The 13,910-nt window shown below is 54.6% G+C and overlaps 1 protein-coding gene and 1 long non-coding RNA gene across 6 annotated transcripts in view; one reads left to right on the top strand and one right to left on the bottom strand.

The window, feature by feature from the left end:
- SMPD3 (sphingomyelin phosphodiesterase 3) overlaps positions 1-13,910 on the top strand; it is an 83,907-nt gene that overhangs the window by 54,871 nt on the left and 15,126 nt on the right. Inside the window, exons 2-3 of one of the 3 annotated variants that reach the window (XM_058706125.1) lie at positions 1,883-1,948; positions 10,008-10,111. The gene's annotated coding sequence lies outside the window, so the exon portion shown is untranslated. Of the gene's footprint in view, positions 1-1,863; positions 1,949-10,007; positions 10,112-13,910 lie in introns of those variants that run through there. The other 2 variants (XM_058706126.1, XM_058706124.1) reach the window with 2 other exon arrangements.
- LOC131498789 (uncharacterized) overlaps positions 1-13,910 on the bottom strand; it is a 35,102-nt gene that overhangs the window by 9,367 nt on the left and 11,825 nt on the right. For 2 of the 3 annotated variants that reach the window (XR_009255592.1, XR_009255593.1), the window contains exons 3-5: positions 13,367-13,486; positions 8,756-10,301; positions 1,813-2,193 (exon numbers count right to left, since the gene is read on the bottom strand). This is a non-coding gene — a long non-coding RNA (uncharacterized LOC131498789). The remainder of the gene's footprint in view (positions 1-1,812; positions 2,194-8,755; positions 10,302-13,366; positions 13,487-13,910) is intronic. The other variant, XR_009255594.1, reaches the window with a different exon arrangement.

Here is a 13,910-nt window from a genome sequence, read left to right as displayed (position 1 = left end):
CTGGCCCAGGAGAGGCCTGCCTCCTCCATGTCCACTTCTAGATGCTTGTCAGCCTGTGGCCTAGGGTCAGGTCAGCCCAGGAAGAGGGTGAACAGAGGTGCATGCAGGTCACCAGCCTACAGAGGGTGAAGAGGCAGAGGTCCCAGGGACAGAAAACAAGACCTGCCTGGAGGCCACCCTCTGACCTCCCAGCAGGCTGGACTCCCCAGGCTACGGGTGGGGAGGGATGCCTGCCAGGTGGTTAACTCAGAAGAAACAAGCTAGAGTGTCCACATGGGAAAAAGGGCCCCTAGGGGAACACATGTCCCAGGGTCTACGGCTTCCTTCTTCCCACCCTAATCTGTCAACATCTCATGCTCATTTGTCCTGGTCATAGCTGCCCAGGACCATCGAGTGACACCCCCCCCCCACCCCCAGTGTTACCAAGAAGGAGGCATCTGAGACTCAGACGGATGGCAGACCCAGGACTAGAACCCAGGTCACCCGGAAGGTTCTCGATGTGGATTCCTAGGCAGGAGGGAAGCCAGTTGCCTGCCAAGTGAAGAAACACTCCTTCCAGCCCTTCTGCAACATCTTTGGCTTGTGGGCAGGGGGACTGGGACTTAAATTTCAGATTCTTCTGAAATACAGTTTGGGTGATTTGCAAACTAAGTGTGTATAAAGGATGGAAGCTGGTCCAGAGGAGCGCTGGGGAGTAACGGTTGCCTCGACATGTCACAGTGGTAGAGAGGGCTTTGGTCCCGGCAGCCAAACTGGCTGGATTAGGTGGAGGGCCAAGGGGCACCGCACACGGAGCCTGGCGGGGTGGGGGTTGAACTTCCTGGGCCGGGTCCAGGAGCCTGGCGGGGTGGGGGTTGAACTTCCTGGGCCGGGTCCAGGAGGCCAGGCCCGGAGCCAAGGATGGGTCTGGAAAGTCGAGGACCAGACTTGGGACTGGAAGGCGGGACTAAAGAGTCCGAATAGCGGCTCAAACCAGGGGGCGCGGTCCAAGAGGGGCGTGGAGGCCTAGGAAGAGGGGGCGGGGCCAGAGTGTCGAGGGTGGGGTCAATACCCGAGGCCAGGGGCGAGGTTAGAAGGGCAGGGCGGGACCAGAGAGCGAGACCCAGCCTACCAACCCCCTGTGGGGCGCTTGTGTCTGGAGCTGCTTATGCTCAGGCCAAGCCAGCAGGAGATACAGGGAGCCGGTGGCATCTTGTCCAAGGCCTCCCCTCACACGAGTGCTCTCCCAACCATCTTCTAAGTAGACCCTGTTGAGGTCACGAAGTGTCTCTGCTGAGCGTCCCCTAGGCCAGCCTATCTTCACCCTTATCTGCTGTGAAAGCCCTCTCTTTCTCTCCACGCAGCTTTCTCCTCCACCCGACCCGGGTCCCGGTGGCCACTCTCCATCTTCTGCTGCCTGGGTTCAGTTCTCTCCACCCCCACATATCTTTGCGAGGCGGAGATTACAACGAGCTCCTGGGGGAAAACTCCAATTGTTCTAGCTTCGCCTATCAGATCAAACCCAGGCCCCGAGGCTGGAGCTCTGAATTCGCCTTTCTCCCGTCCGACCCTGCACACTCTCAGCGGCCTGGCCCAGGTCCAGCTGTCCACGAGGAGGTTTCATCCCTCCCGCCCGTCAGGCAGAGTCCTCCCCACTTGTCAACCCTCCGACCCCCAGGCCTGTGCACATTTGTCGCAGAAACCTCAGCCCCCACCCCCTCTAGCTGTACTTCGTCTGCAAGGACCGGGTCCACACCCTCCCCTTGGCGACGTGGAGGGTGTGGCGCAGTCTCTGGCGCAGGTGGGGCCCCTTGGTCTTTGTACCTGGCTCACCTGTTCTGGGCTGCTGGATGGCTGTCGGTTGAGTTCCGGACACCTCTGTGAACCGCTCATCTCGTTTCAGGTCCTGACTGCAGTGGCGCCCCCTCTTCAGACGAAGATCAAGAGGGTCCCAGTGGCTCCTCCTCAGGTAAGATAGGGGTTTCTGGAGAGGGTGGGAGTTGCCTCTCCAGGCCTCCCCTCGTAGGCTGATTAGTGTTTTATATAAAGAGGTGCTGGGTGAGATTGTTTAAGAAAAGGTTCTGCTGCTTGGTTTAAAAGTTTGAAAACACAGCTGCGCAGTAAGCCATCAGGGGGCTGGCGGTCTGATCCTGTCCAGAACTCCCTCTTGTGGAGTAGAATGCCAGTGGAGGGGCGTGTCTCACACACCCAAATCTATGGAGAAAATACAAATTCCTTCGATACCTAGGGAAATAATTGAGGTAACACTTCGCAAAAATGAAGGAATACAAGTTAAATATCTTGGGAAATGTAACCAGATATCATTACCCACTAAACTATTGAAAAATGTTTTAATTGCTTAAAACCCAGAGCTGGTAAGGATGCTATGAAACAAGCACTGTCAAACAACTGGTGGAAAGTAATTCGGGCAGGGGGTGGGGAGCTGACACTTGCCTACTATGTGCCCAACACAGCTATAGTCAGGTGACGGACTAAAATATTGAGTGCTTGCAAGGGGGGACAAAGTCCTCAGAGTTAGAAAGCAAAACCTGCATTCTCTGGGACTGGGAGTAGAGGAGGGGTGGGGCTGAGCAGCTCCCAGAGTGCTGGTGTCAGTCACAAGAGCAGGGTCCCTGGTCTACAGAGACAATCCATAGGACCACCACTTCCACCTTTTGCTTTGAGGAATGGCATTTGCCAACATTGCTCAAGATCAAATTCTGTTTCTAGCTTGGAAAATCTGAAGATGTGAGGGGCTGGTCACCCTTCTGGTGTGCAAGACTGCAAATGTGTGCAATAAGTAAATGGACAGAAACTGCCAGGTGTCTAGAGAGAAATGACCTGTTTCATCCAGGTCAAAGGTCCTCTGGCCATAGAGCCAGGGACTGGCTGGGACTTGGTAAACAGAACATCATTGTGACTTTCTGACCCCAAGCCCCCTGCTGAGGCCTCATCCCTGCACACAGATGGTGGCTACCAGGGAACAACCCCAGCAGAGGCATGGAGACCTAGAAGGGTATGGAGGGGAACTGCGCACAGCCCCTGGGACTTCAGAAATAGGAGGCGATGCAGAGTGATCAGGATGCTGAGTCTGGCCTGCCCTTCCCTGCCAGGTGTTTGGGCATCTTCCTGGGGTCAGCAGGAGCCACTGAAGAGTTTAGCAGGGAAGTAATGTGGTCTACTGTGTAGTTTTAAAAGACCCCAGTAGCTGCCATGTGGACCAGAAGAAGGGAGGCCAGCTGCAAGGAGACAAGTGGGAAGGGGTGGGGCCTGACCCCGACACACCCCTGGGAATGGATATGAGGGGTCAGGGAGGTAGAACTGTGGTCCGGTGGGAAGAGGCATGGTATGGAGGAGGTCCAGAGCCTCAGGGATGATTCAGGAGATAGAGCTGGTGGTGGGGCAGTGGAGGAAGAGGTGATCTATCAGGAGAGACACCTGGGAACAGATGACCCTGAAGGATCAACCAAGAGAGGAGAAGAGTCAGAGGAAGGTCTAGCTCCTCAGGGTAGGCAGAGGAGGAGGAGACAACAACAGGCTCTGAGAAGAAGCAGACCCAGAGACAGGAAAGGAACGAGAAGGATGGTGGTTCCAGGACTGAGGGCAGAGAGCAGAAGGACAGATGAGGATCAAGTGGCTTGCACCTCCCACTGGGCCTATTTTTAAAAGTAAAATCAGGTTGAAATTGCATAGAGTGTTTTCTCATTGGTGCTGACCTCTGTTCTGGCAATTTTCTCTCCAGAACTTTACCAGAAAGCACGGTGAGACACCCTGTCTACCTTCTGTCTGGCTGTGAGGGTGGTGCAGGGAGCTTCAAACTAGGGGGCTTCCCAGACACTCAGCCATCCAGAGCGTCGCTCGGCCCTCCCTGCTCTGAGCAGAAGACTGGCTCCAGGCTAGCCTGATCTGTGTGGTGTCAGTGGGAAGCCACTGGGACATTCTAAGCATTTAAGTTAAACAAGCCCAACTCAGGATAAACTGTCAGTGAATGCGCTGGATCCTCCCTCCAGGCCCATTTTCCACAACTGCTCCTCCCGGCGTCTCCTCCCCGGCCTCCTGGGACTTGGTGGGTCATTGTGGTCAGGGCTTGGCCCTGCAGCCTGGACTATCTGAGTGGCTCTGCCTCCCACATGCCTACTCGCAGCTCTCTCTGACTCTCCACTTCATCTCCCTCCCTTGCTACTGCTTGCTACACCCACCACCTACCACCTTCCTGTCTCAATGCCCTTGAGAAGGACACCCCCACACTAAAATATACACACCTAGAAAGCAAAGGCTCCACCCCCGGAAATTCCCAGGACCTTGCTGTGAAATCCCAAGTAGTCACAGTGCTGCATCTGACTCATCAGAGCTGGATTTCGAGCCCCCCCCACAAGCTCCCAGGCCTCCCCCACCCCGCACCAGCCCCGGCACGCACCGCTCAGCCAGCACAACCCGGCAGTGTCTGACCCCCAACCATTAAGCATAGGTTGCTGTATCCATCTCCATCTGCACCACCTCAGTGGACTCTTGACATTCCCTCCTGCCTGTCCCCTGTGGGCCTTGCTTGGCCCCTGGAACCAACCTGTACACTGATCCCTGGTAGAAGTTTTCAGGGGATTTACTTCCCCATGCCCATGGATTTACTTTGCTACTTGTATCACTAGCAGTGGCCTCTTCTCTGAGCAGAAATGGTTTCCACTAAAAATTAAAAGATTATGGCTCAGCTTCCCTGATGCCTCATGGTCCTGAGTGGGAATGGACTGTTCAGAACATACCCTGAGAGAATGGGAATGAGCCAGGTAGTGAGCTCCCTACCTGGTCTGGATTTAGGGCAGAGGAACATCATTATTGCCATTTAAAATGAAGATCTTTCTTGAAGAGATTTAGGTCTGGAGGGTGGATCTAGTTATATACCTGGGAAACTGAGGGCTGTTGATCAGTAAGGCCTTGTTTTTGGTAAATGGATTGATGAAACAAAACCAGAAGCCTTCCTCTATTGGTCAGGCTGGGATGGGCTATGCTGCGGTTTATAATCTTAAGTTTTCTTTTCATTCCTACTACACGTGGGTTAGCTGGGGCCCTGCTCCGTGTGTCCTCACCTTGGGACCCAGGCTGATGGAGCAGCCACCATCTTGAATGCTGCAGGTAGATGTGGCAAAGGGAGAGAACTCTGGAAGGTCTCACGCCTGCTGTTAAGGACTCTGGCCCCGCAGTGACCCATATCATTTTCACTCACAGCTCATCTGTCAGATGGAGCTGGTCACATTATTCCACCCAGCCTGGTCCACAAGGACACCAGGAAGCGCAACCCTGCCTCAATGCCCGAAAAGCAGGCTCTGGCCTCGCCAGGGGCTAGAGGAAGTAAGGCAGGAGTCCTAGCCTAGACTTGGAAGCGGCGGTAGAGACAAAAAAGGAAACATCTGCCCAACTCTTCACAAAGATAAAGCGTGCTTATAAGTAGTCATTCCTGAATGGAGACATGTCACTGTCTACACTAGCATGTCTATACCAGCAATCTGAGGACACGAAGCCTCTTTGGCCAGACCCAAGGGTTCTTGTTTCCCTTTTCACAAGTGCAGGATTCAGTAGCCAAGAACTGTGTAGAAATGCTACCACGACCAGAGGGGTAGGCGTTAGTTGGAACCCAGAGCCTCAGAAGACCCTTGGAAGGCAAGTTTGGTGGCAGCAGTTAGAGGGAACTTGGGGGCTATAGATCCCCACCATCTCTTCTCCCCTGGCTTTGCTGGGGACAAATGACTAATTCACAGTCTCACGCAAAAGAAGCTCAACATCTCATTCATGGGGGAAGCTGACTCCAGCAGCCCCCAATCCCCTCTCACTTATACATTCTGGAGTGGGCGCTGAAACCCCACAGGCAGGCCAGAGGCCGTCTAAGTCAGGCAGTCTTTGGTTTAGCCTGAGTGGGGTTTCCTCTCTCAGGAGGAGGGAGTTCTTGCCCATTCTCTCAGAGCGAGGTGCTCCAGTGGTAACGTGTGTGAGGAAGGACCTGAGTATGGCAGAGGCCTCGGACTCCAGGCCTCTGCGAGGGCCCAGGATGAGTGCCTGAGTGCTCCATGGTACATGAGACCCAGCCTCTGTCCAGAAAACCCAGTTGCCCAGGGCTGCAGGGAGGCTTGGCGAGACACTCACGCCTGATTTTATTTACTCATTCACACTGATTTGCTTTTTGATCTCTGCATAAATTCTCCTCTAGGACTCAGTTTGTTAAATGTTCTTTGCACAGAAAACTTTAGGTTGAATGTGAAATGATTCCCTTCAGAAGAATTTTAGCAAGTCTGTTCTGTTTTAGGAAGGTTTGTTGTCTTCATCTGTGTTCTCTGATGCCTTGAAATGCCTACACACCACTCAGGCGGCCAATCCATTCCAGGAGGAAATACTGTACTTGAAATGCAGCTGAACACTGGGTCTGCATAAATCCTACCATTTGTGTGGACTTGTATTTAAAGTTCTACTCCCACAGAAAGTATGTTGTCATTTCTTCTTAAGCAAAGGATGTTCCAAGCCTTGTTCAGCTCATGAACCATTAACATCAGCCCTCATGTCAGGGAAGCAGGGACTTCGCTGGGACAGCAGCCTCACTAGCGGAGCCTGAGAAAAGTGTGATTCCTCCTGGTCTCCATCCCTCAGGAGGGTCTCCCCTGAGGGTGGAAGTAGGGCTGGCCAGAGGGAAGCATGCTGGCACTCAGCCAGTCACGCAGGAGACACCCCAGAGCTCACCTGAGGCAGGTGATGTGACCTGCTGGGCAGTTCCAGGACCCCCTGCTCATGTCTGTTTGTGAGGACCAGCTCGGGCAAAGACCTCAGCACACGGGCAGGCTCAGGCCACTTGAGGTAGGAGCCCCATGCCAGTCTAGATGCTCAGCTATTGGCACGTGCCTCCTGATTTGGGCCTTGCTTAAGGATGTTGAAGCCTCCTCTCTGGTAGTCACAACGGCCTGCTCCAGTCCTGCCTTGGAGCTGCCCTGTCAATGCCTGTGTGGAGAAGACCCTGGAACAGACTGATCTCAGACCTGATTTTCATCATGGAGGAAGCACTCACCCCCAGCTTCCCCATGCCCTGGGCTCAGGTATAGACTTAGGTGCCAACCGCCACCTAGCCTTCTCCTTAATGGCCCCCTTTCTGGTCACCAATAGATGATTCTAGAAAGGCAGAAAGTAGAGGGTGGGGTGCCAGATCTTCAAACTTAGCCCCATCCTGTGATGAAGCACATGGTCTCAGGGCAGCTGCCCCATGGCACTGTTGTAGCACAAGGTCTTGAACCCAGAAGTGTTGCTATTTTAAATATTAGATGGATTTGGCCACCCCTGGCACATATACATCCAACGTGGCTTGAGATTTGCTTTCCAGTCATGCAGGAATCAGCTTCATCTGGGCTTTCTGAGCTCTGACATGGAAATGCCAAGGCTGACTGACTGAAGGGGTGCCACGGAGCTGCTTGCAGCCTGTTCCTATTCTCAGAAGCCACGTGATGCATTAATAGCTCCCTTGGAAAGTGTCTTTTTGAAAATTTTATGGCCCCTTGGCCTGTACCTGCACAGGTTTCTGCAGAAGCCTGTGACTTGGGCTTGCACAGGCAGCCCCCACCAGACCGTCCTGCCAGGAGAATGAGGCCCCCATACCCCCTGCACCATCCTCACCCCTTGTTTGGGATAGCACGGCACCCTGTTGTCAAGCAGCCAACCACACAAGGAGGAAACTGTGAGGGCTCCGGCTGTATCTTGAGGGCCTTTGCAGCAAGAAAATTAACAGTAGTAGCAGTAACAAAAATATTACTAGAGATGTGGCAGGCACTGTGCTAAGTCTTCATACATCATTTCCAACTATCCTGAGCTAGTTATGTTATTATAGATGCCTAACAGATATGGAAATCACAGCTTAGAGTCAGTGGCCTGGCACCTGACTTTGTGCTTGCGACATCTGCACTGCTGTCTCCTGAGGGATGCTCAAACCATAGCGGCACAAACCCCAGGCACCAGTTCCTGCAGGGCCTTCCAGAACTCAGGAGAAAGTCCCCCACCCCCATCCTTTGCCCAGTGGGCAGGCCATGAGGTGCCACAGAAGTGTACCCAGGAGACAAACTGATTAAGAATTGAGTTTTAGAAGGATCAGGTCGCTGGTATATATTAGATAGGATCTCTTTGATGGCAAGCGACAGAAACGCAACTTTGACTAGAGCAAAGGAAATGGTAATTTGGTAACTCACTCATTAGAAAGTCTGGGGTGGTGTTGTCTTCAGGCCCAGGGAAACTGGAGCTCAAAATGTCACCAGGACTCCCCTTCCAGCCCTAAGGTCTATTTACCTTTGAATTAGATTTGTTCTCAAGGAAGGCTCCAGAAGCTTCAGGCTCTTAGTGCCTCCACCTCAGAGAAAATGCAGGCCTCTTTCCTGAGAGGTCCAGTAAGAGCACCCATGAGAGCGTGAGTCGTATGACCATTCACCTTGCGATCAGGGGGCTGTGGTGCCGGTTGACTTAGTGTGGCTCACTGCTCTCCCCTCGGATTGGAGGGGGACAGACAAAAGCAAGTCTGCCACCCTCAGAGAGGTGGAGCAGGCTCGGACTTGGGTCTGTGCTGGTGCCAGAGACTCCATCAGGTGCTCTCAGGCTGCTGGGGCGGGGGGGGGCCCGATGTGCAAACAGACATGTGCCTGGTTAGAGGGCCAGCTGGGGGTGTGTAGGGAAGAGAGGGTATAGGCAGGATGGGGAAGTCAGGGAGAGCTTCAGAAAGAAGGGGGCAGGTACTCTAGATCTAGAAGGGTGAATGGGCATTTACCTGACACACCATGTCACTGGGAGTCGCTGCTATGGCACACGTGTTAATGCCAGACCCCATTTCTGTGGATTTCAGGGATTAGCCTGGATTTGTCTGACCCGCATCACTTTTAAAGGCGTCCTCTTCAATCTTTCTTTCTGTCCTCCCAATGACGAATTGACTCCAAGTTTCAGCAGATCAGAGCTCATGTTGCTATGCCAACCCTTGTGCGGCTGGCATCCAGGCAGAAATGGGCCGGCCCGATCTCGGCGCCACCGGCGGATGCAGGCACATTTGAGTAATTGGATTGGAGGGATCCTCTCGGTCTTTCCTGCAGAAACCTGGGGCTTGGCCCAATGCCTGTTTAGACATGAGCCTGTGGACACAGAGAAGATAGGAGGAGGTCCCTCTGCCCCAGGATTCCCAGCCCAGCTGCTGGGAAGACAGGGCTCAGCAGGCATACGGACCAGAGCAAAGGGCTATGAAGGAGGGACAGGTCCCACCCTACACCCAGCCTGGGGCAACTCCCAACCCTCATCAACTTCCCCCAAAGTTCCCCAAAGCTCAGAGATCCCTCAAGACAGTTCAGGCTTCCTTGAAGGGGCCAGGGCTGGCCTTGGCCAGCAGGACTGGTCTGGCTTGCTTACTTTCCTGCTGCAGGAAAAATTCAAGTCCAAAGTCAACCTTCATCTGGGACCCTCTGAGCCCCAGTGCAGCAGGCCTTGTGTACCAGCATGCCTGCCAGGTCCATTTCCCAGGGAAGTGGGAAGTGGGGTGGCTACCCTGGTGCCAGTGCCACCTGGTGCCTGTAGCAGAGGTCCCGCCCACTGCAGCTTCCCCGGGGCAGCTGCTGGGAACCTCCCCCCAATCTTCAACACCAAACAGGACAGGCCTGGCCAGGCCCTATTCCTGCAGATGCCCTCCCCAAAGGATAGCAGATCAGCTGGTCCCCGACATCTCAGGGAGATGTATGGGAGAGCAGCTTTGGCTTAGCTTGGCCTCTGAGCAGTCCAAGTCTTCCCTTCCTGTGCTGAGGCATCTGCAGGTCAGGTCACCACAGATACCAGTAACCCACAGGACCCTGATGTAGAGCTTCTCTCTGTCAATGTCCTGTGCCTGCCCAGGAGTGGCCAGCCTGTGACCACCTCTTTCTCTCCCATCTGGACTCCAAACCTCCCCAGGCAACTTCCCCTCCTTGCTGGATCAGCCTGCAAACCTCTCTGCTCCCTCCGTCTGCCCTGGTTCTGCAGCCCAGTCTCCTTGTCACAATTAGGCCCCATCCAGTCCTCACTGTAGGGAGAGGAACACGTTTGTGAAGGCCAGCAGCTCCAGCCTAAACAGTGCAGATGGGTCTCTGAGGATCTGAAAGCATCACAGGTCAGTCAGGAGCTTAGAGGATCAGGATCGGGGGCAGGGGGTGCGGCTCAGGCTGCCCCCAGCACAGTGCACGGAACCAGCTTGTACCATCTTCAAAATCCACTGAATCCACAGGTCAGGCTGAGCAGCCAGGACACACAGGAGCCAGCTTCAGGGGAGGCGGCTCCCTCCTGACCTGGTCAGGGAGGTCCTACAAGGAAGAGGAGGGAAGGTAGGGAAGGATTAATCCTCATGATTAGCCCTGGAAGGCAGATATTGCTACCACTATGCCATAGATAACGAGACAGGATCAGCGAGCCTGACCCTCCAACCCAAGCTGAGTGTTGAGCAGGGCAGTTGGAAGTGAGGGGGCAAGTCTGAGGTCTCCATTTGTAGGACAGAGGTTGACTCCCAAGAGCCCTCCCTTGGGGCACCGGGTAGCCCCCCACAGTGACCCCAGAGCTCAGGAGTGACCATGAGGAACTGAGGGTATCTGGGACTCAAGCCCAGCTCTGGAGACCATGGTATGGGGGCAGGGGAGGGGGCATCCTGAGCAACCCTGGAATCCCCTCACCAGGGCTTATAAAAGGAAGAAACCCAGGAGTGATTGTTGCTTTAAATAGGAACCTGAAAGAGCAATCCAGCGTGTGGGGTTGAGTGGCTATAGTTCAGCACATGTGGCCTTTGAGGAACCTGTCACCCTGATCAGAGATGCCCATGGTAGACTTTGCTTGGCAAAGATGCCAGTTCTAGAACAGGGAAGCAGAGAACTGGGGCATGGAGGTGACGAAGGCATGCCTCACTGGGAGACTGAGCCTGGGCTGGGCCACCCACAAGGTCCTGCCCCGCCAGGGGGTGTGGGCAAGACAAAGGGCCCAGGGATACAGGCTGGGTGCCCTGCTGCATCCCCCTCAGCACCCACACCCTCAAAAGCTTCTAGGGCTCTCTGAGAAGTTCCCAGCCTCTGGCGTTTAACTTCTACTCCCCTCTTTCATGGGGAAAGCGTAGATCAAACTAATTAATGTGTTGTTGTTTGTTTGCCCTCCTTTCATTTCACTGAGACAAAATAATTAACCACACAGCTCTAGAAACTGGCTCCATCCGTGGCAATTCCTTTTGTGTCAACTGCTTCAGCAGCTTCCGTGCATAGATGTAGGGACTGCATGCAGGAGCGGGTGGCTGGGCAGCACCTGGGGGCTCCTTATGTCCAGGGCACTGAGGGACAGGAGGCAGGGGAGGGGCCCCAGATGGGGGACCCAGTGGCCATGAAGAGCTAGGATGCTCGGATCTGCCACATCTTAGAGGAAGACTGTGGTGGCCCTTGGGCTGCCAGCCACCTCAAACCCACTGATGCCTGCATTGAGACCAACAACATTCTTGGGACCAGCCTGGGGGAACCAGAAAGATCAGGCCTGGCCGCTCACTGCCGCTGCAGGCAGGGCTGGGAAGGAACTTGCCCAGAAGGGTTCCTGTGGCCACAGCAGAAGTGAGGTGGACACAGGGCAGCTGGAGAGGGAGCCAGTCCCCACTGATAGTGCGGTCACAGCTGATGGCAGGTCCCTACCCTGCCTGGCCAGTGTTAGGGATGGGCCACATGGGAGAGCAGAAGGTTTGGGAATTTCTCTCAGGAACCTTTGATGAAGTGGGGCTGCATCTACCTCTGAGGTGCTAGGGACCCTTCCAGGGTGGGGCTGGGTAAGGAAAGAGGGGCAGAAGCACAGAGGGCCCCTAGACAGAGACTGGGAGATTGGACTTTCTCCTCCAAGGCCACGGGACTGCCAAAGGGAGGATCTAGTCAGATTGTTTAGGAAGCTCCTTCGACCACTATGCACATTGTGGCCTGAGATGGAGGATGGTGACAGGGTGCAGTAGGTGCTCAGGTAAGGGTGGTGTCGGCTGGGCTGGTGACCTCAGGCCACAGAGAAGAGGAAGAAAGAGCTAAGGAGATTTGGGAGTGGGCCTGCTCCATGCATTTGGGGGTGACATCTGAGTGTCCCCAGCAGTCCGGCCTAGACCCCTACCCCCAGCACCTTGGTGCCAAATGCAGTGGCTGCTGGAGACTTGGGAGATCCCATTCCACCTTCCCCACCTGTAGGGACAGGACCTGCCACCTCCTCTAGGTCCAGTTGGTGCAGGCGGCTCTGTGGCCTCCCCTACAGCTTTCACTGCAGCCAGTCTGAAGATGGCCAGTCCGTGCATTGCTGTATGCGGCACACTGTGCTGAAGGCAGCCAAGCCCACAGGCTCAAAGGGAGCCAGTGGGCTGTTGCCCCAGCTTCGGGTTAAATTCAAATGAAATTTTTGGGATTTTAAAGAAACAACAGGCGAGTCTGTCAGATAGCAGGTATGGGAGAACTCTGGACAGCCACCAATCTAAGTACTAAGCCACAAGCTCTGGGCCACAGAGATGACACAACTCTCCTGGGCGTTAAAGATCGTGTGCACAGAGGGTCAGCAAGCCTGCCACAAATCCTCCAGTTTCAGCCACTGTCATAAAATTGGTTTCAGGGTCTCAGCCCAGGAGCTTGGCGTAAGTTAAGGACCTCTGAATCAGCAAACCCCAAAGGAAAGGCCATCGGGGTTAGGACACCCCACATACAGAGCCTGGCCCTTGGAGACCAGGGCTCAGGCTGGGTGTGGAGGAAATGGTGAAGGCCACTGTCTGGTCTGGAGCTTCAGGACAGGATATCAGGGTCTCCTCCTATCCTCTCTGAAACAGGTTCCCCTTCCCTGCCCCATGAAGAAGGGGAAAGGGACACAGTGGCTGGCCCTCTGGCCTCACCAACATCCTTGACAGTGAACTTCATTGCCCACATCTGAGTGAGAGGCCTTGCTACTTCAGCACCAGACAAAGCCCCATGATCCCAATGCCCACAAGCGGAGGGCGTGCCTTTCCCAGATTAAACCAAGTTGCAGCACAGAGCTGTCTGCAAAGGAGCTGTTTCCCATGGCTCCTGGCCAAACAGCTGTGGTCTGAGTAGACACACCTGCTTCTACAAATTGTAACCTTCCGGCGTTTGCTTCAAAACGATTTCCTCTGAAGAAAGTAAAATCCTCATGAAATATATTCTCCAGAACGAGACACAGACATCGGCTTAGATTCGTCTTTAGACATTAAGATCTGGTCTGGGACAAACACCTCGTCCCCGTTAACTCAGCCCTGGAGATGTGGTTACCGGAGTGCACTTGGGTGACAGGTACACAGCAGAAACTCGGCACCCCGTCCACCCTGCACCTCAGGCCTGGAGGCAGAGCAGATTGACCTCCACTCACCCACCCATTTCTTGAGCTCCTGCTGGTGCAGCTCCAGGACCCACCACACCCTCAAGGCAGCCCCTTCTTTCAGGAAGCTCCCAGTCTGCTGGGGAGGTGGCCGTGTCCCATGAGCATTTATGACCTAGAAACGCAGAGACCAGGCCATGAATGAGGGGAACAGGAGCCCCCAGTGGACGTACTTAAGCTACTTGGCAAGAGGGGGCAAAAGGGCCTCTCTGAGGAGGTGATTTCTGAGCTGAGTCTTAGAAGAAAGGGGGTGAGTCAGGTGAGGGGCAGGGCATGGGCAGGAAACCACATCCTACTGAGTGGGAGATAGGGCTGCAGACACGGAGGCCTGGCTAGAAGACAAGACGCCCAATAAGGGCCAAGTGAGGCTCCAACTTTCAGAGGGTTTGAGGTATCTGAGGGATGGTCGGATCAGACAATGAGTCGCCCCAGCCACTGTGGCCTAATGGATAGGAGGCCAAGAAAGTGGGCAAAGCTGCAATGCAGTCGTGGACCAGCACAAGGGCTCCAGGAGAGCTTGGGGAGGATGTGCGGACTGA

Source organism: Neofelis nebulosa, chromosome 17 (genome assembly GCF_028018385.1).
Source record: "Neofelis nebulosa isolate mNeoNeb1 chromosome 17, mNeoNeb1.pri, whole genome shotgun sequence".
Classification (NCBI taxonomy): Eukaryota; Metazoa; Chordata; class Mammalia; order Carnivora; family Felidae; genus Neofelis; species Neofelis nebulosa.
This window is presented reverse-complemented; position numbering and strand designations above follow the sequence as displayed.